Source organism: Symphalangus syndactylus, chromosome 14 (genome assembly GCF_028878055.3).
Source record: "Symphalangus syndactylus isolate Jambi chromosome 14, NHGRI_mSymSyn1-v2.1_pri, whole genome shotgun sequence".
Taxonomy (NCBI): domain Eukaryota; kingdom Metazoa; phylum Chordata; class Mammalia; order Primates; family Hylobatidae; genus Symphalangus; species Symphalangus syndactylus.
The window spans coordinates 103,398,270-103,422,660 of NC_072436.2; the positions used below are offsets into that span (position 1 = coordinate 103,398,270).

Genomic DNA, 24,391 nt, shown 5'->3' on the forward strand with positions numbered 1-24,391 from the left:
GTGTAGCCTGCTTAGAACTGTACCCTAGGCCTGTAGTCCCCATGCAAACATAGCCTCTCATAGTATATCTCATAGTATACCATTTCCCGCTGCATTTGATTAGGCAAAGCTGAAATCTCTCAACCAAGATGTGACCTAAATTTCTTTATTTACAAGGAAATCACTGGTTAGAAAATTCCTTAGCCTTGGCAATTAGTCAGTCAAGTTCATTAGCACAGGTTGACATATTTCCAGGACTGGTGAAATTTTAATTGGGTAGCAAGGAGGGGAATACTCAAGCTTTAAGGAAATTCTCATTGAAAATGTTCTAAGCTTCCAGCTTCTCCTACATTTTCCTTAAATCTAACTTAGGGGGATAATCGAGACCATACACACATGAATTCAGCCTGGATGTGGCATTTTGGAGGAAAACCCCAGCTGAGTACACACGAATGTGTTTCAGCTTTGCCAGAAGAAAAATAGTTATGCATTATACATGGACTATACAGACATTTTTTGTAAGCCTTACTTTAAAATGTTCGAATTTTCAAACTTAAAATGTTCCATGTGTTTAGTATTTCTTGTTTCATTAGACTAGAGAGAAGTGGTTGAAAATTCAGTCTCAGCAAACATGTGGTATATTCCAAGAATGTTTCATATATTATGATTTCGTAGCTATAGAGTTTGTAAACATGGCTTTTACACTCATTACTGGTTGTAGTTAAAAGATCATTTATTCAATGAACATTTATTGAGTACCTACTGTATGCCAGGCCCTGTTCTAGGCACAGGAGATACAGCAGCAAATAAAGTTCATACATTTAAGGAAACAGGCCATAAATGAATTTGTAAATAAATATAATGCAAGTAGTGAAGCAATTGTTCTTCCTGTTTTATTTAGGGAAAGGGAATGTGGGAGGGGCTGCTATTTTAGAAAGAAAGCCTCTCCCTTTTAGTCTCATTTGAATAAAGATCTTAACTAGCCTTTTGCTAATTTGGGGAAGAATTGCCCCACGCAGACAGACTGGGCCAGGCTCTGTTGTCGGGAGCGCCTGGAACAGCCTGAAGGCCAATGTGGCTGGGGCAGAGTGAGAGGTGAGCAAAGTAGTAGGAAATGAGATCTTATGTGAAACCCCCATGTCATAGGGTTCTTGCACACCCAAAGTGGAATGACTGCTGAGTCCACAGTCTGGCTTCATTTTCCGGATGTTCAAGTGATGATAAGGAATTGCAAGGAAAGCCTGCTATCAAACAACAATCTCCTCATTAAGTTTCACATGAACACATACAAAAAAGGACATTCTCTGTTTTCCCTCTCAGGACCATTTACCTTTGCATTTCAATAGCTTCAAATGCTCTTCTTTACTCCTCTTCCTATCAAATTCCCCAGGTTTAATTTAAGCTCTGCCCCCTGTGAGAATCTTCTCTTAACTCCTCCAGCTGACACTGAGTCAATCTTCTTTGTGACTTCTTTGTGACTAGGGGGTCTTAACCTAGGACTTCCCTGGCATATGATTATTTACAATAACTTGTAATAGATTATTTACAGTAACTCTGAAACTGCATATGAAAAATTTTGTGTATCAATCAATATGCTTTTCCAAGGGTGCTCATAAATCCCATGAGATTTTCAAATGAGTTTGTAGCTTTGAAAGGTGGAGAACCACCAAGCACTCATGGACGGTGCTTCTCAAACATTAAATCTGCATGCAAACTATCCACATTTCATTAGACTGAAGATTCCAATTTGGTAGCCCTGGAGTGAAGCTTGGTGCTGCCGGTCCTGGGACCATACTTCGTAGCAAGAGACTAGAATGTGGTCAGCATTTGCTTGTGTACACTGGCAAGGCGCTCTCTGCACTTAGGTAGATCACAGGTTTCTGGACAGTAAGGGCACTGACAATACTACTTGGCTTTTCTCCCAAGTAGGGACTAATAGAAAAACAGCCCACTGTTGGGCCTGACAGGTGTTCTACAGATACCAGGCTTCTAAGGTTACCACCAAATGTTTAAGGCTAAACCTTTCCAAAATTCACAGCAGAATCTCAAAACCCCTAAAATCTTCCTGAAGCAAAGCTTTTTCCTCTCTTCCGGTAGTAGAGTCCCATAACATATTGAAACCTAAATCCATCAACTCTACAAGCTATCATAGTTAGTTAGCACAGGAAATGCACTCATTTGGAAGAATAATTCACTATATGAGGGACAGTTACTCACTGAAGACGTTCAATACAAAGAAATAACGTAAGGCACAGGGCGTGGTGGCTCATGCCTGTAATCCCAGCACTTTCCGAGGCTGAGGCAGAAGGATCACTTGAGGCCAGGAGTTTGAGATCCTGGGGAAAAAAAAAAAAAGGAAAGGAAGGGGGGAGGGAAGGGCAGGGGAGGGGTGGGGAGGGGAGGGGAGAGGAGGGGTGGGGAGGGGAGCCTAAAGGCACCAAGATAAATCAAACCACCAGGCCCTTGAATGAGCAGGTCCTGGATAACTGTTTAGAATCTAGTAGTGAAGTCTCATTTAAAAATGGCAGAGGGAGAGAAAGCCTCTGAAAGGCAAGGGATACTGTAGAAAAGTAAAAATAGGTTTTAGAATAAAACTGCCACTTCAGGCAACCTGCCACTCTATATTTGCACAAACTGTAAAAAGTTATTTATTTAGCCATGTGGAAATAAAGTGCTTTTAACAGCAGCTAACAATAGATCACGTGAAAAAAAATTGCATAGAAGACGTGTGTCAGGAATGTCTTCATGTGTTCAAAAGGAATTTTTCATGTGGTATTTTATATATATATATACACACATATTTGGACTTATAAAATACCACATGTAATGAAAACTATGCATAAATATTTATAAAAATACCTTTTTCTAAGTAGGCCAGGAACATTTAATATTTTTCAATAAATTAATATATAAAATATATACATTAGTGCCAAATGGAACATATATTTTGAAATATGACACCCAAGTAAAATGCTCAGGAATCTGGAGTAGAATCCAGGTATCTGCCAAAGGAAACTTTGGACGAGTTGTCTTTTGAAGAAGGGAAACAATGCTGGGTCTCTTATCTTCACGGACTGTTTTGCTTGTCAAACTTCTAACATCACTTCAGCCGAGTTTCGTATTTGACTTCCAACCTCATGGCCATTTGACCTGCCAACTATTATTTTTCTTTGAGGCTTTTAACACCCCACCCAAGTATTTTGCTTTCCAGATTGTGTGCGTTTCCTTTTCACTTCACCTTAAAGTCAGCCTGGGTTTACAACATCGGCTTAAGGTGCACCCTCTAAGGTTTCAGAGAGACCCAGGGCACCGCGATGATGACCTGAAGCTGATACCTCTCGGCAAGGCCAAGGTGCCGGGAGGTTCTCCGCGTTGTGCCAGGATTTCCATCCAACCCGAGAGTCTCAGGGCAGAGGCCAGGCCCCCAGCGTCCGACTCCCAGGGGTCCCAGCCCCCTCCCCTGGCTGACCTTGCGGGCTGGGACCTCCTAGCCGGAAAACACCGCCCTTTCCTGTCGCCTACTCCTTACCCAGGCCGACGACTCGCGGAGGAGGAAGAGACGGAGGCCGATTAAGAAAATTAGCATTCATTAACCCGGTTCACGCTCGGGCCCCGGCGGAGGGGAGGGGCGCGCCGGGCGGCGGCGCTGGCGGTGGCCGGGTGACCGGCGGGCGCAGGTGCCACCGCGGGCGGAATTTTACGCTCTCGGGACAGCAGCTGCGCCACTTGCGCCTCGTCGTGCGTCTGGGGCAGCCGCCACCGGCTTGCCCCAGCTTTAGGCAAATCCTTTTGAAAGACCCTGAGGGAGAAGAAACGCCTCCCTCTGGATGGGAGAACCTGTAGCGTCTGCTGTTCGTCGCGTGTCCAGTTGCTCAGCCGGGAGCTCCGGCACCTTCAGGGCGCTAAGTCCACTCTCCGGGTTTTGGCTGCAGCTCCAAGGGGCGCGAGCTGGAAACTGACAGAACGCGACCCTCCCCCTCCGCGCGCACCGGAGCCCGGGCTGCGAGGGACCTGGGGAGCTGCGGCCTGGCCGGGGCGGCGCACTCAGGTGGCCTCGCTTCCCTGCGGGTCACCGCCCGCCACGCCGGAACCTCGCACAGCTAGGTCGGCCTGTTGGGATCGGGAGAGGTGGGCGCACGAGCTTGAGTGCGGGAGTCCGGGGTGCGGGCGGAGTCCTATTGTCCCCGTGCACCCGGGCGGCAGCACCTCTGGGTCCCTCTTTAAACTGAGCGTCCGGCGACCTTTCTTTGTGCTTAGGGAGTCGAAAGCGGCATCTACTCCGAGAGAAGTCGCCTACTGGGGGGTGGCGCTGGAGAGGTAACAATGGGCGCCCATTGTCCTCCGAGGGTCCAACGGTGACCCCCCCCCGGCGCGCTCCTAGCCGCCGATTGGCCCCGGGCCAGGGCACAGGTACCGCGGCCAGGAGGGTCGGCCCTGCTGCCCGCGCCCTCCGCCCCGCCCCAGCCAGTCCCCGCGCCGCCGGCCCCGCCCCGCGCCGCCCCGCCCTCCGCAGGTTCAGTCCTCGCGTCCGGCTGCCTGGCGCTCAGTCGCGCGCACCTTCTCTCGCGGCCGAGGGGCCGCAGCGCGGGGCTAGCCCGGAGACCCGGCCACCGGCCTGGGGCGCCTTCACGCCGTCTCGGAGCGGATAATGCGGTGAGCAGGCAGACTCGGCTGGATCTGCGCACACCGACAGGGATTGCGTGCGCCCGCGGGAGGCTCGGGGCAGCGCTGGGATCCTCAGCAGCGGCGGGTGAGTCGGGGCAGCCCAGGGCTCCTTCCTCTCTACCTGTCTGTGAGTCTGTCCCGCCCGCGGCCGTGGCCGCTTCCGCCGTGCGCTGGTGTTAGGCTGGGAAACCAGCAGGGAGAGTCGGGATACCCAGGGCATCGCTTTCCCATCTAGTGTCCAACGGAACGAAGGGGACATAAAGCAAGCCAGGTGGGGGTCGGACGGCACGACCAGGACTCAGAGCTCCACCATTTGTGCCCACCACTTTTCAGGGTGGGGCCGCGCGGCCACATTGCACCCTCCGAGCTATTGACAGAGCCATTCTGGGCGCGTATAGCATTTTTCCATCTGAGAACAAGCCGCACTTGGCTACCGCGCCCCTCGCGTCATGGATTGGTACCAGGGCCGCACATGGGTGCATCGCACAGCTCTGCCGTGGCATCGCCTGCCCGGTGCCCTCCTCTTTCTTAATGGAGGACATTGCTAGTAGGGCGCCAACCTGCAGATCTGGATATTGATTTTTTTTGTTTTTTGACGTTGAACAGCTGAGACGTTTACAAGGTTTTTTGTTTTTTGTTTTCCTCCCTTTCTCCTTGAAACTAAGTGGCTTGACACAGACAAGTATCAGACATGTGAGGACGAATGGATCTGGCCATTTTTTCGTTATGAATTATTATACTGTATCCCCCTCTCGACTTTGGGAGCATGTGTTTCATCTTATAAATAGAAAGTAACATATTTTTTGGCAGGATCTCCTTTATACTGTGCAGTCTAGGAGAGGTCAGTTTAAAAATAAATATGCACTTGAATGTTACATTACCGAGAGCCAGGCTGTGGCTGGGACAAGCTGCGTGGACAGCAGCATCAAAGCCGGGAGCGCAGCTGTGTTGAAAGGAGTAAAAGCCCCAGAGTGCAGCCGAGGCTGACAGTCAAGTAATTACATTTTGTTTAAAAAAAAAAAAAAAGTGAGCGAATTAAAATGAGGAATTTCAGGAGGGTATTGCAACATGAATCTTTCCAGCCCTGGCGTATTTGGAGGAGTGGGCTGCTGCTGTGTGCTGAGGGTGTAGGGGGGCTCTAGGGAGGGAACTGATGAATGTGTTAGGGAGACAAAGATTCCATCCCCATCTCCCAGATCTTAGTTCTCACAATATCCAAGAGTTTCTTGGGAGTACTGCCTTTTAAAAAGAACAAAAATTAGGAGAGCAGCAGATGTCTGTATTTTAATAGCAAAGCCAGTTTTAGGGACTTCCTCTTAACATCACAGGGAGAAAAAAGACTCGGCAGGAACCAGCGATGCTGCCCCAGAGGTATCCCTAAGACAATTTAAAAGCCTCCTGTAATGTTCTAATTTACACAAGATCTTTCATCTTAAAACCAGGAAATGTACCTTCTCTTCTTTTCTGGACAGTTGCAGAAATCTATTCTTTCATACCCCCTGCAATTTGTGTGAGCTGTTATTGGTAGTTAATAAGCTACACAGGTATGTGTGTGATGCATACCCTTTTCAGAATAGATTTAGACACTCAGAAATAAGTTGGAGTAGTTGTGAAATATTTAGCATTTTCATGTGTGAAATAAATGATAAAGGCCCTTTATATAGTCAAGGAATGGTTGAAATTCTTCATAAAGTCTCCCAAAGAATGCGGGTTTCCCAGTGGGCCTCACCCATTTGAATAAAACAGCACCAACCTCTGGGCTCACAGATAAGAACTTTAGGGGAGAAATTTGGAACCGTTTCTGGATCCATGGCAGTTTCTGTTTTCCAATGGTATCATCTGCTAGAGATTTACATGATGAATTCTATGATTAGAACATGGTGCTGAGGCTGTGGCAGCAGCTACAGGCTTCAAATAAGATGAGCTCCTCTTTCCCTCAATCTGAGCAGTGAAATTGTTTCGCATATCTCTATGGAACAAGTAAAAGCAGCTAGAATAATAAGTATTGCACACTTTTTGCTTTTTATTGCACATTTAAGTGTGGTGCAAGATGAATACATACAAAGCTGTAACATTGATTGCAGAAGGGCTCACGTGAGTTCATTTGCCCTGTCTGCGCTTCAGCCTTTCCTTTAATGTAGCGTTTTGTTTTATGTCCAGCATGCTCACAAAAGCTATGCTTTTTCATGTATAAAGTTCCTGGTATTCAACAGTGTTGGGGATAAAATTGCTTTAACCTATATCACCCAAAGATTTTTTTTTTTTTTAGCCAGGCCATAGATTTTTCACAAATTCTTTGCCCATTAACTGTAACATTTATCCAGTGGGTGGAATATAATTCACAACCTAAAAACCTCCAAGAAGACTGCTCTGATCGTATTATTATTATTATTATTCAGATTCTTGCTTTCAGTCTGATTTTATCTAGGCCCAGTCTCATTTCTTACGAAGCAGAATCCTGTGAACCTGTTTTTCTTTTCATTGACTGAATGAGAAATCTATTTTTAAATGCAGTGTGTTTGCCAGAGAACAAGGATAGCCATTTGAAAATACTGGATTCAGCCAGCCACAAAATCTTGTGTGCCTCACCAAGCCATAGAAGACCAAGAATTTTCCTAATATATTGCATCGTTCATTACTTTGGATTTCAAAAGCACTTCCTAAGTGGAGCCTGTCCTATGTGTCAAGCACTCTTCTCAGCCTTTTGTCTTGATTATCTTACTTGTTTCTAGCAATCATCTTATGAAAGAACTGTTTGTATCCCCATTTTGCTGGTGTAGAGACTGAGGATAGACCAGTTATATAACTTACCCAAAGTTGTGCAATAAGCAAAACCTAAACATGCATGTGCAGTTTAACAACACAATATGTGCAGGCATGAGTGGCTAATCCTATGTGAAAGTCAGCAGCTCTTTGGGTTAAGGGGATGGGGAAAAAAAAAAAAAAAATGAACTTCTGAAGCCTCCAAGTCAGGCTGCCTGGGCACATGTCCTAGTTCTGGCACTTAACACCTGTGTGACTTTGGGCAAGTTACCTCACCTTTACCTCAGTTTATCCTTTGTAAAATGGAGATAATATTATTTCCCTGAGGATTAAAGGAGTTAAAAAAGATTATGTACTCAGAACAGTGCCTGGCCCAGAGTAGCCACAATAAAAGGTTGAGGTTTTCAATGTTGCTTTTGTTTTTTTCCTAGGTACTTAATAGTGGTTCTGTCATGTAATATTCATAACTATTCTTTGAGAGAGACAGTACAGTGGTCCCCACTTACCCGTGGTTTTCCTTTCCAGGGTTTCAGTTACCCACAGTCAACCATGGTCTGAAAATAGGTGAATATGGGACATTTTAAGAGAGAAAGAGACCATATTCATATAATTTTTATTACATTGTTATAATTGTTCTATTGTTAATCTCTTACTGTGCCTACTTTACAAATTAAACTTTATAACAGGTATGTATGTATAAAAAACAACATAGTATATATGGGGTTCACTACTGTCCAAGGCTCAGGCATCCACTGGGGGGTCTTGGAACATATCCTTTGAGGATAAGGCAGACTATTATATTGTTCTTCTTTTCCACATGAGAACACAGGCTCAGAAAGGTTTAGTAACGCGGCCAAGGTCACACAGCTAAATAGCAGAAGCAGGGTTTGAACTCAGGTCTTTTTGACTTTATACTAAATACCACACCCCCACCAACAGGGAGGAGGGGCAGAGAAGTTGTTAAATCTGATTTTTATTATGACTTTTGGCCTCTGGCAAGGAAATAATTTCATATCACCCTGTATCTCACAGTTGAAGATGACAGTAATTGCCAACCTTGAGGAACACTATGTAAATTATTTTATTATTAAAGATGATTCAATCCCACATATATGGCATGAAAGTAGATCTAGCATGAACACTGCTAGGGTTAACATAAGCAGTTTAATTTATGCCATAAACGAAGAGATTTACTAGGTGAAAATGTGGGACTCTATGGTGAGAAAGCAAGCCAAGCCACAGCCAGGGACAAGGACTTCTGGTGGTTGGGGATGAAGTGAAGCTCTAGTGTAGACCGTGTGCTCGCTTCAAAATTCTGGGGAGCCAGGGATTGCAGAGTCCAGTAACCACCTCTGGACAATCCCCTCCTTGAAGGCAGGAACCACACTACCTGGGCCTTCGGTCCCGGCACTCAGTGGGCGTTTTAGTCCATGTTTGTTGATGATGTTGCTGCAAGAACTCAGCAGAAGAGGAGCTACAGGTAAGGTGAACAGAAAGGCACTAGGCTCTGTCCATGGCAGAAGTCAAGCCCTGTTACAGTTCGGCATATGCCCTGGGCCCTGCTAGATAAGAAACACAGAACAAGGAAACCTTTGAAACCTAGTCCTTACTGCTTTCCCCGGAAAACCCACAGGGCCTGCCTTGGCCTCCACTGCTTTGATGCTCTGGGTTTGTGATTAGCTGTGGGGATCAGCTCCAGAGACTTCTCAGATGGAAACAGGGTTCTGGAAAGGACAGTCCGAAGTAACTCAGGTAGCCTCAAAGCCGGTGGTTACAGTCTTGGAGCTGTCCAATTCCATTTGAAATCTTCTGTCCCCACCCCTTAAAGGCTACAAAACAAAACAATACCCCACAAACCAGAATAAGTAGCCATGTAGTTCTAAAGCAACAGTCAGGTACGTTTCTTTCCTTAAAAAAAAAAAAAAAAAAAAAAGCCTTCGCCTTGATATACTTCAGTGCCAAGTTTCATCAGAGTCACGTGATGATGGACTGAATTTGACAATACCTCTGGTAGAAAAGTAGTTTTCAAATTTTAACCATACAGTTTTATAATACAAAGCATGATGCTGAGATTTAAAAGATTACTATTTCTAAATAGCCAAGTAAACTGTGTGAAAGCTGTTGAGTTCCAAACTAGTGTTTGCTTAGTCCTTACTGCTTGCCTAAGTCATGAATTAATAGAATTCTAGAATGCCAAATTTAAAACTTTTTAAAAAGGATTTTCAGTGGATTGGGTTTTATTTCCATATTGGATAAAGTTATTATTAGTCTTCTAGCCTTTGGCCCTTTGTTAAACCATGTTTCAGAGATCACACACCTGCAACTAGGTAACAGGGTACTGCCTAAAGTATACCTCAAGCCATGAATGGTATAAAAGTATTCTGTGAGACCCCAGTTTGATGAAGGTCCCTTTCTGCAGGACTTTTCAGAACATTTAAAAAGCCAGTGTATACAGTGAATCTCCACAGGGAGGTAGTGTCCAGAGTTTCTCAAATAGTTTTGCCCACTGAGCAGCTGCAGGACCAGCCTGGCAGGAAACACACTCTGGGAAACGCAGAACAGAAGCTACATAACCGCAGTATGTCCTATAGAGCTGAAGCAACCTAGGGACATTTTAGTTAGAGAACCACAGGCGTTACAGGAAGAGAGCCATGATGATGTACCAGGAGATCCTGGCAAACACTGATAAAACTAATGGAGAATTAAGTGAGGGCAATCAAAAGGGGTGTCTGTGTGTGTCTGTGTGTAGAAATAGAGATTTAAAAAAATACCAATTCTGGTCTTAGCTCTGACCCAAATTGTATAACCTTGACCTCTTGGGGTTTTCTTGTTCTCATCACTAAAACGTGGCATTTGGCGAGAGATGATCTCAGATAATCTCTGGCTCCAGAATCAGTGAGCCAGGATCAGTGACACCTATTAGCATAACTATCTTACTACTAATAATGTAAGACTCTGGGTTGAAAAACAGACCCGTACAGATCTCTGGCAGAGCAGCCTGAGCAAGCGTGGAAGGCAGGGAACTTCAAGTCAGGCCTGTATTTAGACAGCTTCCACATTTGGGAATCCGTCATGTTCTGGTGACAACCTGAAGGTCCTATTTGTAGACACATCATGCCAATGATAGATCGTTGTCATGAGTTTAGTTGAAAAAGAGCTTTTCTGTCCAAGTACATCATAATCATTTAGGCTACATACATTTTTTAAAACAAGCAGAGGCATTTTTGGTGAAATGTGGCTTTGCCATTCAGAATGTGTTTGACTTCTCAACCTTTTTATTTATTTTTTAAACTTTTGTTTTGCCAAGGGCCAGTTCAGACTTAAAACATTGATTTTAACACAGCGGGAGATGAGGCTCTAAGCCTTTGGCTGACCAGCTAGTCAGAAAACAAATCCTTAACCTTCTCTGGGCAGGCTCCATTCCATCACCTCTGAAAAAAATGGCAGAGTGGGAGGGTGGGGATGGGAAGGGAGGCCAGAGAAGTGTGCGGATGTTCTCCAGGCCCTCTCCTGGCCCTAAACTGTGATTCTGTTCCTCTTTTTTCTTGTATCAGAGGCATTTCTATAGTGTCTTGTATCTTCTCCTATTGTAACATTACATTTAAATTATCTTTATATATATATATATAAAGGGGAGTTTATTAAGGAGTGTTGACTCACATGATCATAAGGTGAAATCCAATAATAGGCCTAACTTTTAGGTTCAGGGCTACATGTGCAGGTTTGTTTTGTAGGTAAACTTATGTCACGGGTACAGATTATTTCATCACCCAGGTACTAAGCATAGTACCTGATCGTTATTCTTTCTGATCCTCTCCCTCCTCCCGCCCTTCCTCCTCAAGTAGGCCCCAGTGTCTGTTGTTTCCCTCTCTGTGTCCATTTGTTCTCATTTAGCTCCCACTTATAAGTGAGCACATGTGGTATTTGGTTTTCTGCTCCTGCATCAGTTTGCTAAGGATAATGGCCTCCAACTCCATCCATGTTCCTGATTGACACAAGTGGCTGCCTAATTAGACTACTGGCTCCTCAAGGGTAGGGACTGAATCTCATTTATCTTGTCATTCATCTTTGCTGCAATAGGACTTAATGACAAAGTGGGCAGTGTAGCCCTTGCTATACTATCTGATTATTTCTGTAGCATATCTCCTCAGTTGCTGTCAGGTCAGAAATCTTTGTCACTTACTTGTTGTATTAGTCAGGGTTCTCTAGAGGGACAAGACTAATAGGATAGATGTATATATAAAGGGGAGTTTATTAAGGAGTATTGACTCACATGATCATAAGGTGAAATCCCATAATAGGCCATCTGCAAGCTGAGGAGCAAGGAAGTTAGTCCAAGTCCCAAAACCTCAAAAGTAGGGAAGCCAATAGTGCAGCCTTCAGTCTGTGACCAAAGGCCTGAGAGCATTCTGGCAAACCACTGGTGTAAGTCCAGGTCCAAAAACTGAAGAACTTGGAGTCTGATGTGTGAGGGCAGGAAGCATCCAGCAGAGGAGAAAAATGAAGGCCAGAAGACTCGATGAAGGCCAGAAGACTCAGAAAGTCTAGTCCTTCCACGTTCCTCTGCCTGCTTTTTTTTTTTTTTTTTTTTTTTTTTTTTTTGAGACAGAGTCTTGCTCTGTCGCCCAGGCTGGAGTGCAGTGGCGCAATCTCGGCTCACTGCAAGCTCCGCCTCCCAGGTTCACACCACTCTCCTGCCTCAGCCTCCCGAGTAGCTGGGACTACAGGCGCCCTCCACAACGCCTGGCTAATTTTTTGTATTTTTAATAGAGATGGGGTTTCACCGCCTTAGCCAGGATGGTCTCGATCTCCTGACCTCGTGATCCACCTGCCTCGGCCTCCCAAAGTGCTGGGATTACAGGCGTGAGCCACCGCACCCGGCCTCCTCTGCCTGCTTTTATCCTAGCCACGCTGGCAGCTGATTAGATGGTGCCCACCCAAATTGAGGATGGGTCTGTGTCTCCCAATTCACCAACTCAAATGTTAATCTCCTTTGGCAACACCCTCACAGACACACCCAGGAACAATACTTTGCATCCTTCAATCAAGTTGACACTCAGTATTAACCATCACACTAGCTTATTTTTAAGTCCTGCTGTAGTAAAGTTACTCCTTCCCATGCTACAGAACATTCAAATGCAAGGGGAGTCACCCCAGTCATTTGGTTGTGGTGATAGAGATCATCTGAGGGCCCTGTGGAAATAGGTCAAGCCCCTGCTGGAACCTTCTCAAGATCTCAGCGGAGAGATTGGCAACCCCCACCAATGCTTTCTCATGCCCTGGGAGTGACTGAGGCAACTTGGCACCCACGTGTCCACTTAGAGCACAGAGTAAGGGTCCTTGTATGTCCTAGTGCTGCCTAGACCTCTCGCCAGCCATTAACGAATAAATAAACGTGAGCCATTTATTTATTTGTTATATTAGTGTCAGTCTCTCCACAGTGGAGTGCATCATTGCTGCAGCCTCAACTTCTAGAATAGTGCCTGGCACTTAGTAGTCCCTCCGTGGATGTTTGTTGTTGAATACATGAGGGACCAGCCAGGGGCTGGGGAGACACATGGAAGGTTTTTGTTTTTTTTTCTTTGAGACTGAGTTTGACTCACTGAGTTGCCCAGGCCGGAGTGCAGTGGCACAGTCTCGGCTTAACTGCAACCTCTGCCTCCTGGGTTCAAGAGAGTCTCCTGCCTCAGCCTCGTGAGTAGCTGGGATTACAGGCACCCGCCACTACACTGAGCTAATTTTTGTATCTTTAGTAGATACTGGGTTTCACCGTGTTGGCCAGACCGGTCACGAACTCCTGACCTCAGGTGATCCACCCGCCTCAGCCTCCCAAAGTGCTGGGATTACAGGTGTGAGCCACCGCGCCTGACTGTGAAAGGCTTTCTAAAGCCAGCTTCTCATGGGCTGAACTGGTGAGAGGCACATGGGTCACTCTGTGCATGTCGCAGCACCAACTGGAGCCTGTTTACTTGCTCTCAGATGGCTTCAGAATGAAACATCTTCCAAACGAGTGATTTTTGGCCTTCTATTAAGTTTAGTATAAGTTGATGCTGGTGATGGGGATTTGTTGTGTATTCCCTGTGGGCTCACCCTGCGATGGTGGTGCTTCACTTGCCAGCCTGGGGGAGTGAGCTTCAGAGAGAGGTCTCTCAGGGCGGTGCAGGGAGTGAAGCAGGGACTTCTTTCAAATTCCGTTCTTTTTTCAGAATGGGGAATTAGACTGTTGAACCCAGAACATTTGGGAGTTTTTCACACTATATTTAAAACAATCAGTTTAGGCAGCCAGATCCCAAGGTCTAAAAGGAGTAAGGTTGGAAGGAATCCCCACCATGAGCTTCCAGCTCATGTTCTTCCTTATGCAGCTCCAACTTTTTGGAGTAATTTATAATGAACATCACCCCTTCCATTGATTTGGGCTCATTGCCTGCCAGGTGCTTTGCCAAGCACTTTATGCTCGTTGTTACCCAAGAAGACTCCCACCGTTGCCGTTTGCACTTCACAGATGGGGAAACTGAAGCTCCCAAAGGGAGTCACTAGCATGGCTCAGGACCCTTAATTTAATACCAGGAAGGATGGGAAAGGGTGATGAAAATTGTATTCGCTGGTAAAAAGTATTTTGATTCTAAGGGTGGTCTTACTTTCATTGAAAACATTACTTTTTTTTTTTTTTGGAAACTTCCTAGAAGCTAGATGTTTCTGCAAATAGAATCACAGAGCACTACCATTCGACAGATGGAAGGGACCTTATCTCAGCCCCAGTCTCATTCTGACATGATAAAACCAAGGCCTTAAGTGTTTAAGTGACACAGAGCATGAGTCTTCCTCCTAGGCCCAGCTCTGTCAAACTTTTTTTTTTAAGCCAAGGAAAAGAAAATCTTAAGCCTGATATATAAGCAGATAAGAACATAATTTCTTTGGTTAAAAAGGAGAGAGATTGGCCCTACTTATCAAGTATTTGAGAAAACAACAATATGCCCTTTTGTTTTTTCTCTTCTCTTATACATCACCAATTCTGGTGGGGTCTGTCCAGAGACCCTCAGATGGCTATGACTTTTTCAGCCACCTCCTCGTGCTGTCAGCTCCCGGTAGCCTTGCCGTCCAGTTTATAAGCGCCAGCAGCCAGAGCCTGCACCGTTCTGCGCAAATGGGATTATATAATTAATTTTGACCCAAAAGCAGGACTTCTATTCATCATCATTCAGTTCATTCCTGTGGGCTTCATCCAGCCCCAGCTCTCGGTCCAGGTAATTCTGGACCCCAGTTAGCCATTGGCACATTGAGCCTCCCTCTACATCTCCTGTTTATCTTTAGATTTGATAAGCACATCTCCTGTGTCTTCCAAGTCACTTGCCCTATTAATAAGATCCCTTTAAGGCTTGGCTAAAATTGGCAGATTACAAGTAATCGACCCATCTAGCAACTGTGTCATGTATGTAAGCAAGTGAGGTGCCAGTGAACTTTTTATCAGTGCCTACTGGGCATGTATCTCCTAAGTGTTCAAAACCCAGACCTTTACTGAAGATACGTGTGATAGTAGTCACAAGTAATTGTCTCTTCTTTTTGGAAAATCAAATCATTTGCCTGTGTGTATATATATATATATATATACACACACACACTATATATATATACACACACTCACACACTATACACACACTAGATATAATATACATACATACATATACATACATACATACTACCCCCTATAGTTTTTCAAAAGGTTTTCATAAATGGTTTCATGATCAAAAGGAGACAAGTGATTTCAGGACCTTAGGCTCTTCCTTACTCATCAAGCCTGGAAATCTGGACTCCCATATGGTAGGAAGTCCCTTCCAATGATTACTGCTCCACTCTGACCTTCCGTTTCCCTTTGACAGGGTTAGTTGTGCCCACTCCCTAACCCTACACCCTCCAGATCCCATCATTTCCAGGTCTGCCACTTTGAGGTTCATTCCATTTACTTTTTTTTTTTTTTTTTTAAACCTTAAGGTAGAGGCAAAATAGAAGTTGAATAAATCAGAGAAGGTAATATTCCCCTTTGGTCTCACCTTCCTTTTTCCTTAGAAAGTAAAACCAAATGAACTTAAAATGAACTTTAAATTGAAGTAAAAGCATTTTCCTCTTAAAATCATCCATAAGATAAAGTAAGTAGGTCACCAGAGAATTTAGGAGAAAAAAAAATGTTAGATTGTTTGTATTTATTTATGTCTTAAGGTCAGGGGCTAATATAAGAGATCCCAAGTTGGTATTAAAACACCACTTTTATCTGACCTATATAGCAGTTGTTGTAATTTTCCCAACTCAGGGACGTTTTATTTGTTCCCAAGGCTGGTAGAGCCCCAACTGGAGATAAGTGATGCGTGTAGATGTGAATGAGAAGATAGCCCCAGCGCTATGTCCCATTGACAGGGGAATTAACTTCTGATCAAGCCGGTGGTAGGACTCCCTTCCAATTGTGGAGACTGTCCCCAGGATCAATAGGAACCATTTTAGCCTCATCTGCAACAATTTTATTAATGAGTGATACAGGCGAAATTTAAGGAGAAAATAGAAGTGTTTATTTTGGCAATGTGAATAGTTTCCCCTCCACCCGGTATTTCAGTAGATAGTCTGGTCTCATTTGGGGAAAAGATAATGCCTTGTGTTTACATAGCACTGTAGATTTTAACACTCAGCTCTGACACCTGTGGTTATTAAAAAGTTTGGGATGAGTATCTCCATTTTACATGAAGGTAACTGGTACCCAGTGTATCAGGGCTTCTGCGTCTTACAGGGCTGGCTCATAGTTTTGGTCCATCTCTTTCCCGGCTAAGGCCAGGAACAGCAGTGAGACAGCTGTTTGGTTGGCCCATACAGTCGGTGTTTCATTTGGTTTGGTTTGGCAAATGTTTTGATAGGTTTATTTTTCCTCACGTATCTGATCTGTGCCAGTCACACATTGATCTTCCAAACAAGCATTTTCTATAGACTGTCCATTATAGTTTCTTGAGGCTCCCTTGTACATTTTAGGCCAAATGAGCCAAGTTCTCCCTTAACACACCTCCTTTTGAAAAGAGAAAAGAGCAAGTTCATTGTCTCTCCAGGGCCTCATTCTTTAAGTTTGATTTAAGTAGAATCACTGAGTTTGAATTCAGAGGACTGTATTGTCAAATTTTCTTTGAGTCTTACCTAAGACACTATTTGCACATTGCATTCAGGGATAGGAGTCATATCTCTTTCAAACAGCATGTCCACAAATATTTGCCTTAAGATCTATATTTTTTATCTGTATATTTGCCAAAGATCTGTATGATCCTGTAGAATTACTCTGGCTTGCATTGATACACTGTTAAATTATTACCCTGCATGGATAGAGGAAGGTTAAAATGGCTTACAGATGGAAAAATGAAAGATAACCTTTGCCACAAGAAAAGAGGAGACAGCTTCTTGTTACATGTTTGTTTTCTTCTGTAAGAATCATAGATTCCATCTTGCATTTTCAATAGAGCAGGCAGGGTTGAAGAGGAAGAGGCACAGCAATGTCTTTCAAGCTTTCTCATTTGTTTATCCATTCAACATTTTTTTCAATACCTGCTATGAATAAGATCTCCGTTTTCTCTCCCAGATTATAGCCTGATTGGGGAAGAGTTAAATAAGTAGTGATAACAATCCAGTGTGATAGTTGCTAGGTTTGAGGTGTACACAGGATGCTATGGGAGCTTAGGATGCCATGGGGAACTGGAAGGAGATTCAGCTGCAAGTGTGGCAGGCCCCCCAGATTGCTGAAGTGGGCTTCACAAGCTATTTTATCTTATCTCCAAGCTGTAGCCTTAAAACCCTTGAAGGGTTTTAAAGCAGAGAATGATAAGGTTACATGAGGATTCTAGGTACCTCACTCTGGTGTAGATTGGAAGATAAGGTGGAGGGACCGGGGAGGCAGGGAGGTAGGTGAAAGGCAAATGTCCTTGTGCAGGAGAAAGATCATGGGGGCCAGGAGTAAGGCTGATGGAGCAGGGATGAAAGAGGAGAGACAGTCCAGACAGACTGATAGGACTACAGGACTTGATGTAGAGATGGAGGCGGGGAGAAGGGTTGGGATGATAGCCAGGTTTTGGAATTGAGTAACTTCTGCCATTTACCAAGAAAGCATAGTTTGGAAGGCAGATGCCTAAGGCAGGCAAGGGGAAGAAAGATGGCAAATCCCACCTGGGACAAGGTTTATGAGTATTATATGGGACAAGGGAAGCAAAGTAAAGAAGTCTGGAATATAAGGGAAGGGAAAGGCCAATCAATGCTTTTCAAACTCCCTGGGAAAGGCCACTGTCTTTTTGTTTCCATTTCCAATCCATTGTACAATACTACTGTGCACAAGGAATATGGAGCATGGGCCACACACAACCCCCATGCAAGCTCAACAGCATACAGCTCCCAAACTTGTCAATAGCCTGTTCAGTAAGAAAAAAATCTGTTCGTCACATGCTTGATGTTATGGCAATGTCAAAAAGATCTTGCTTTCAACTTCTGTTCTTATCTCATCATGGACTGTATGAACCCACTTTGAGTAGCACTGGTCTGGACTTAAGTAGATGCATGTGGGTTGAAGGTACTGACTTGGAAGTTATCCCTCGAGGTGGTATGTGATTGCTGGGGGAATTGTTGAGGAGCGGAGGATGGGCAGCAGCCATCCAACCCTATGAAAATGCCAACATTTAAGACAGGGGTTCAGACTTCTTCTGTAAGGGTAAGCTTTGGGCTTAATACTTAAAGTTAATACTTTGGGCTTTGAGAGCCACATACAGTCTCTCTCTGTCACAGGCTACTCAACTCTGACCTGATAGAGCAAAAGCATCTTTACTGGGATTTCTCAACTTCAGCACTACCGAGATTTGAGGCCAGATAATTCTTTGCTTTGGGGAGTTGTCCTGTGCACTGCAGGATGTTTAGCAGCATTCCTGGCGTCTACCCACTAGATGCCAGGTGCACACCACCCCCAGTCACGAAAATCAACAATATTCCCAGACATTGCCAAATATCACGTAGGGAACACATATCACCCTCAGTTGAGAACCCCACTGAGCTGTAGACAGTACATAAATGAATAGGCATAGGTGTGTTCTAATAAAACTTTATCTATAAAAACAGGCAGGGGGCCGGATTTGGCCCGCCTGTAGTTTGTAGACCCTTGACTTAAGGGATGGTCAGAAAGAAAACTAGAAGAGCTTATTCAGTAAGATTTGAGGGCCTTCTGTGTCCCTAGCTCAAGAGGAGGCTTTGTAAGTGATTCAGCATAAAAAGAAGGAGAGTTTTCTCAACAGTAACACTTGTTTATAGCCCTTTTGCTTACCTTATTCTTTTTGAGCTCACCAGCCACCTGGAAATATCAGGCATTAAAACCGCAAAACAGGAAAACAACAAATCACGTAATACAAGCCCTCCACAACCCCTAAGAAAACCCCCAAGCAAAGCAGTAGCAAGGCTGGATTACGTGAGGTGCATTCGAGTAGACTTCCTCCAGGAAGGAAGTGAGTCTGGAGCAGGTCTCAGAGGATGTTGTGAATAGAGGCTGATGGTAAGAAGGTGGGAGAGCTTTCCATGTAGGGAACACAAGGTTCTTAGTTTCAGGTTAGGAGGGAAATGAAGTGTCAGTTAGGAAGCTAGGGAGCTATTGTCCCCAGTGAAAGCCTGTGATTGTTCACTGTCCCATGCAATGGGCTTCCTCTGGAAAAAGAATGAACAGCACTTAACACGATTTTCTAAGAACAGGATGTTTGTTTTTCTCCTCGAGGATCAGGGGGTCTTTGTTACTTTACAATTCAAATCTTTTGACGTTTACCACAAAGTCAAATCCCTTTTGAGATTCTTTTTGACAATAGCAAAAATACTGAAAAGTCCTAGTGAGTTAGAGATGGAGGGACCAGTGTCTAGGACCCTTTCTACTCATTTTTGGCTTCTGACAAGGTCAGGTTAGCATCTCCACCTCTCATCAGTGTTGCGCTCTTGGTGTGTCATTTCCTCTTGGTGCTGTCAGACTTCAAGATACATAGTCTTCAGATTGGCAGTCCTTGAGTTATCAAATCGGCAGTGGCTACAGAATGCAGCTATGGCTGGAATCCTAGCTCCTCCACCTTTTGGGTGATTGACCGGAGACACAGGCTTCATCTAAGACTGCTTCCTAAGAGGTATGCTCTGAGCATTACATGCCTGCCTGGCCCACAGAAAGCACTCATGCTAGCTATTACTCTTCACAGGTGTAAATTCTTTAGAGAACAAAGCATTTCAGATTTGTCACTTTCCAGAGAGCATCTGTAGACTTGCTCTAGGATTGGGCCCCCGGGAGCAAGTCAGCCTGGCTCTCATGATGGAAAGTCTAGCAGGGGTTATGGATTTAACACTTGTGAATTTGAAGTTCACTGTGGGCCATGTGTTGTGGGAGGCAAAAGATGAATAAGCTCATGCTCACAGAAGAGCTTTCAGCCTAGTTAGAGGGAAATCATTCAACAAATATATTTGTACTAACACATATACAAATAATGCAAGGATGTTGGCAGTGGAAGTAGATTGAGAGTAGAATGACGACTACCAGATTCCACGTATAGCCAGTGCTGGTATCATACAGAAAAGCCATGTTTCAGCCCATCCAAGGAACATGGATTATTGTAGACAGCCCTAGCAGGGTGGCAGAATAGCATGGAAGTCCTGTATTTGTCCCTTCACCCCATCAGAGAACTTGAGAATGTGGCATAAAGGCAAATGGCTAGGAACTTTGCCCTCCAAGATAGTATGGGTCAAATGACCATAATCTGAATTTGTGGACAGTGTCAGCTTATTATTTGGGATCATTTGAAATTACCATTACCAGAACTGGAGTACTGCATAGAATAATTGCTGACTTACATATTAGTATTTTGTGAACAACTGAGAGCAAGTTCCTTGCTTTTGAGCAGAGATTAGAATGAATATCCTGGCTGAATATTGTTGAAAACTTCAGAGTCAAGTTCTCTTCCTGTATTGATATTGTCCTTGCAGCATCACAGACCAAGTCAGATCCATTAGTTATGGAAACACGTGAGCAGTTCACAGCAATGGCCTTATCAGAGATTCACATCCATGAAACTAGAGTGCCTGCCTGAGTGCTTCTGACCAGGCCTGGTGCCATGTTAAATGCGTCCTGATAAATGAACCAGGCATGAGAGGACTTGCCCTCCTCCTGCCTTGTTGTAAGTGCCAGAGATCTATGTCCACATTGAGTCTTCCCCAGTAACTCATTTTTATGGGAAAAAAGGCCCTAATGGCCTCTGTTCAAAAGCGCAGACTTGGTACTGTGTGGGGTGGACCTTCTGTTTTCCAATTTTGCTTCTAAAAGATCTTCCAAATTAGATCACATAAAAATGAGACGTGTACACAAATTAGCACTGAGTCTCACATATGGTATTTGTGGGTCTGTATATAATCAGGGTTGTAAAAGAACAATAAATTCAAGCTGTAGCTGAATCACAAATGAAAGCTCCTTTAAAATAATGGAAGGTGAGATGTATCAGACTTTGAATGGGTCTGTAAAATACCGCCTGCTCATTCTGGCTAAGTTCATTTGCATAACAGAGCTCAGCAGCTGGGGAGCCAGCTAATAGAGTTTCATAGTCTTGAAGCTTAGAGCTATGTCCTCAGTTTAGATGATATGGCGAGAGGGTAAGAATCTAAAAATAGAAAAGGCATCTTCTTATCTTCTCAAATGGGTGGAGTTAAACAGACTGAAAATATGAAAAGCATCCCCTTCGGGTTACTGGGTGCTTCTAGTTACACTGATTTCCGCCTTAGAAATTCAGCATTGAACTTAAATGAAAATCTAACACTATGGGGTTTTTTTCCCCTTCAATTTTCAAATTATTCGGAGAAGCACTCCTACAGAGGTTTGTAAAAGGATTGACATGAGCGCCCACATTGTAGTAATATTTTAGTGTTTCTGATCCCAAAGAAAGATTGGCTGGTCCTTTCTATATTAGTAAGAAGACTGCCGTGTTCAAACAGAAAGCCTCTTCAAGGGAAAGTCTGTGTGCGTTTTTCTATGGGAAAGTGACATGGGACCATAAGGAAATTGGCAGTGATCATGTTCCCATACAGGAAACTCAGAATAAATGGGAACGTGAACACCTCCCTTCACGCGCTATCAGGGAGGCGCAGGGTAACCGCCCTCCCCTCTGTGAGAGCCTCATCCCATGGCCATACTTGCTGTCGCCTCCCCACCCCAGCCCATTCCATCTTTTGAGAAACTTGAGTTGTTACTTGGAGGAGCCAGAATCTTTCCTTGTAGTTTCTGCTAGGTAGCTCTAGGGCCTCCCAGAACAAGTTAATTCCTTTTTCATTACAATTAAATGAATCCTTCAGATCCCTTAAGATTAGTTTTCTCTATGAGTTCTCTTTAAGCTGCTCTATTCCTTCAGCCTCTTCTCACATGTCCTGACCGAGCTCCTTCACTTCCTCCCATTTGCCTCCCTCTGAACATGCGGGGACATGTTCCAAGTAGCCTTTATCCCTTCTAAATGTGGAGCCCAGGATCGTGTTCTGGGTGCTTGGCACAGTGGAATTATTAATCTTCTGGTTGGCAGCAGAGAGACATAGCCCACAGATGGTTGGGGGTAGGGAGGTGGCGGAGGGTACTTGGCCGAGTCATCATCCTCCCCTAGGACTGTTGGTTCCAACATGTGGGAGGAGTCACTGGATACTCTGGCATGGGGCTCAGATGGTGCAGTAGTGCAGTGGTGCCGTGACTGGCCGCATCGTGCGACTGTGCTGAGGCAAAGCGAAAAGTGATCAGAAGCTGGAATGTCCTTGAAGCATATGACAGCCGAGCCAGAAAGGGGAAGTCGGATGCAGGCTCAGTTCCTGCAAGGAGGAGAAAAGAACAGAGCCGCAGGTCCCTGGGGACAGTAGCACCCGTCAACCCACCTGCCCGTTTTTATACACGTGTGTTTTAAATTAACACTGCAACCTGTTTTGCAGGATGCAAATGTTTTTTTTTTTTTACTTTTTCTCTCCACTAAGAATTAATCTAAAAACAATTAGTAGGCAAACCAAACATTCCTTTAAAATAAATGGAATTTTAAAAATATCCCAACCCCTTGGTTCTTTTCAGAGTCCTGTAAGTTGCCAATGCATCAACTCTAAGTAACTCAGGAGCTGATTTTTCTGTCTGCCATTTTTTAAAACCCCTTGATTTTCCCTTCGTCCTGTCTGCTGCCCTGTTTTGGTATTTTCAGCATCATTCTGTTTGCCAAAAAGATGGTAAGAAATGAAGCAAAGCACCACTTCAGTTTTTTTCTTAACCGATTTATTACTGCTGTGATGATTTCTATTATCACTGTCATTTACGCTTCAGTCAGTCACAAGAAACTAGAATTGTCTAGCCTAGTGCAACCCGGCTCTCTTCCTTCCTTATGAAAACCATGGCCATAGCTTCCTCTCAGGTCCTTTTGTGTATTGAAACTCTTGGATTTCTCTCACAACCTGTAAGGGAGCATGTCCGTTCTCAGCAGCACTGTGCCCACCGGTCTGCCTGCCACATGTTCTCTCTGACCTGCCACATGACTGACTGGCAAGCTGGACCCTTTTGTTGGCAAATCTTTTCTCTCTAGTGCCCCAGCAACTAGAGCATTTGTTTTCAAAGGAATCTAACTTCTGAGATGAATATGGTCTCCAGTGTCATCTACAAGGGGAAAGAGGAACAAACCATGATCCAAGAACTAGGAGAAAGTTTGTGGAACTAGGAAGAAACCAGGAATAATTGTGGAAAGTTCAAATTTCAGGGTCAAGGTTTTTGAGAAAGGGCTAACTATAAGAACCTTTGTCTGTCTTTTGAGATTTAGGTAAGATGGTGGGAGTAGAGAAATGCAAGAAAACTAGAGAGCCAGGCATGGTGAGGCTCATCTGTAAGCCTAGCTGCTCGGGAGGCTGATGCAGGAGGATCACTTGAGGCCAGGAGTTCAAGACCAGCCTGGGCAACATGGCAAGACCCCGTGTTCTAAAAAAAAAAAAAAAAAAAAAAAAAAAAAAAAAAAAAATTGTTTTTAATTAGCTGGGAATGGTGTTGTGCACCTGTAGTCTCAGCTACTCAGGATGCTGGGGCAGGAGGATGACTTGAGCCCAGGGGTTCGACGCTGCAGTGAGCTGTGATCATGCCACTGCACTCCAGCCTGGGTGACCACATGACTTGACCCTTGGTTGCAGGAAAGGGGTTCAAGGCGAGGAAAGGACAGACACGAGTGAGTGTGCCCAGCACCCTTGGATGGCTCAGTGCCCACAGGTTAATGCTGGTGTTAAGAGTTTTGACTGAGAAAGAAAGCTAAAATTCTCTCATCTGGGTTGTGGAACACCCAGGAGGGCCCGCTCCCTAGTTGTAGTCTGGTAATTCGCTTCCGGCCTGTAAGCCCTTCCTGTTTAGCTCCTTCTTTTCTCTTTTCCCAACATCCCTTCCTCCAAGCAGATCCTTCTTCCTTCTGGGCAGAACGCAAAGCCCTGGGGTTCCCCTGACTCACGCTGACTGTTCTGATGTGTTGGTCATCCATCAGCAGTCTCCTGGAACCCAGGTGTCTTTTTTTTTTTTTTTTTTTTTTTTGAGACAGAGTCTTGCTCTGTCGCCCAGGCTGGAGTGCAGTGGTGCAATCTCGGCTCACTGCAGGCCCCGCCTCCTGGGTTCATGCCATTCTCCTGCCTCAGCCTCCCGAGTAGCTGGGACTACAGGTGCCCGCCACCAGGCCCGGCTAATTTTTTGTATTTTTAGTAGAGACGGGGTTTCACCGTGTTAGCCAGGATGGTCTTGGTCTCCTGAGCTTGTGATCTGCCCGCCTCGGCCTCCCAAAGTGCTGGGATTACAGGCTTGAGCCACCGCGCCCGGCCCCAGGTGTATTCTTAAAATGATGAGGAGGGATAGGATTTCAAGTCATGGCATATAGGCCCATTCCATCATCAAAGGTTATCTATGTGTGTCACTAGTCACCCTTGTACAAGGAGC

General features: G+C 44.7%; 1 protein-coding gene across 4 annotated transcripts in view; it reads left to right on the top strand.

The window, feature by feature from the left end:
• The first annotated feature begins 2,850 nt into the window (after positions 1-2,850).
• CDC42EP3 (CDC42 effector protein 3) overlaps positions 2,851-24,391 on the top strand; it is a 29,326-nt gene continuing 7,785 nt past the window's right edge. The window contains exons 1-2 of one of the 4 annotated variants that reach the window (XM_063618140.1): positions 3,525-4,083; positions 4,237-4,729. The gene's annotated coding sequence lies outside the window, so the exon portion shown is untranslated. Of the gene's footprint in view, positions 4,730-24,391 lie in introns of all 4 variants that reach the window. The other 3 variants (XM_055241938.2, XM_055241940.2, XM_055241939.2) reach the window with 3 other exon arrangements.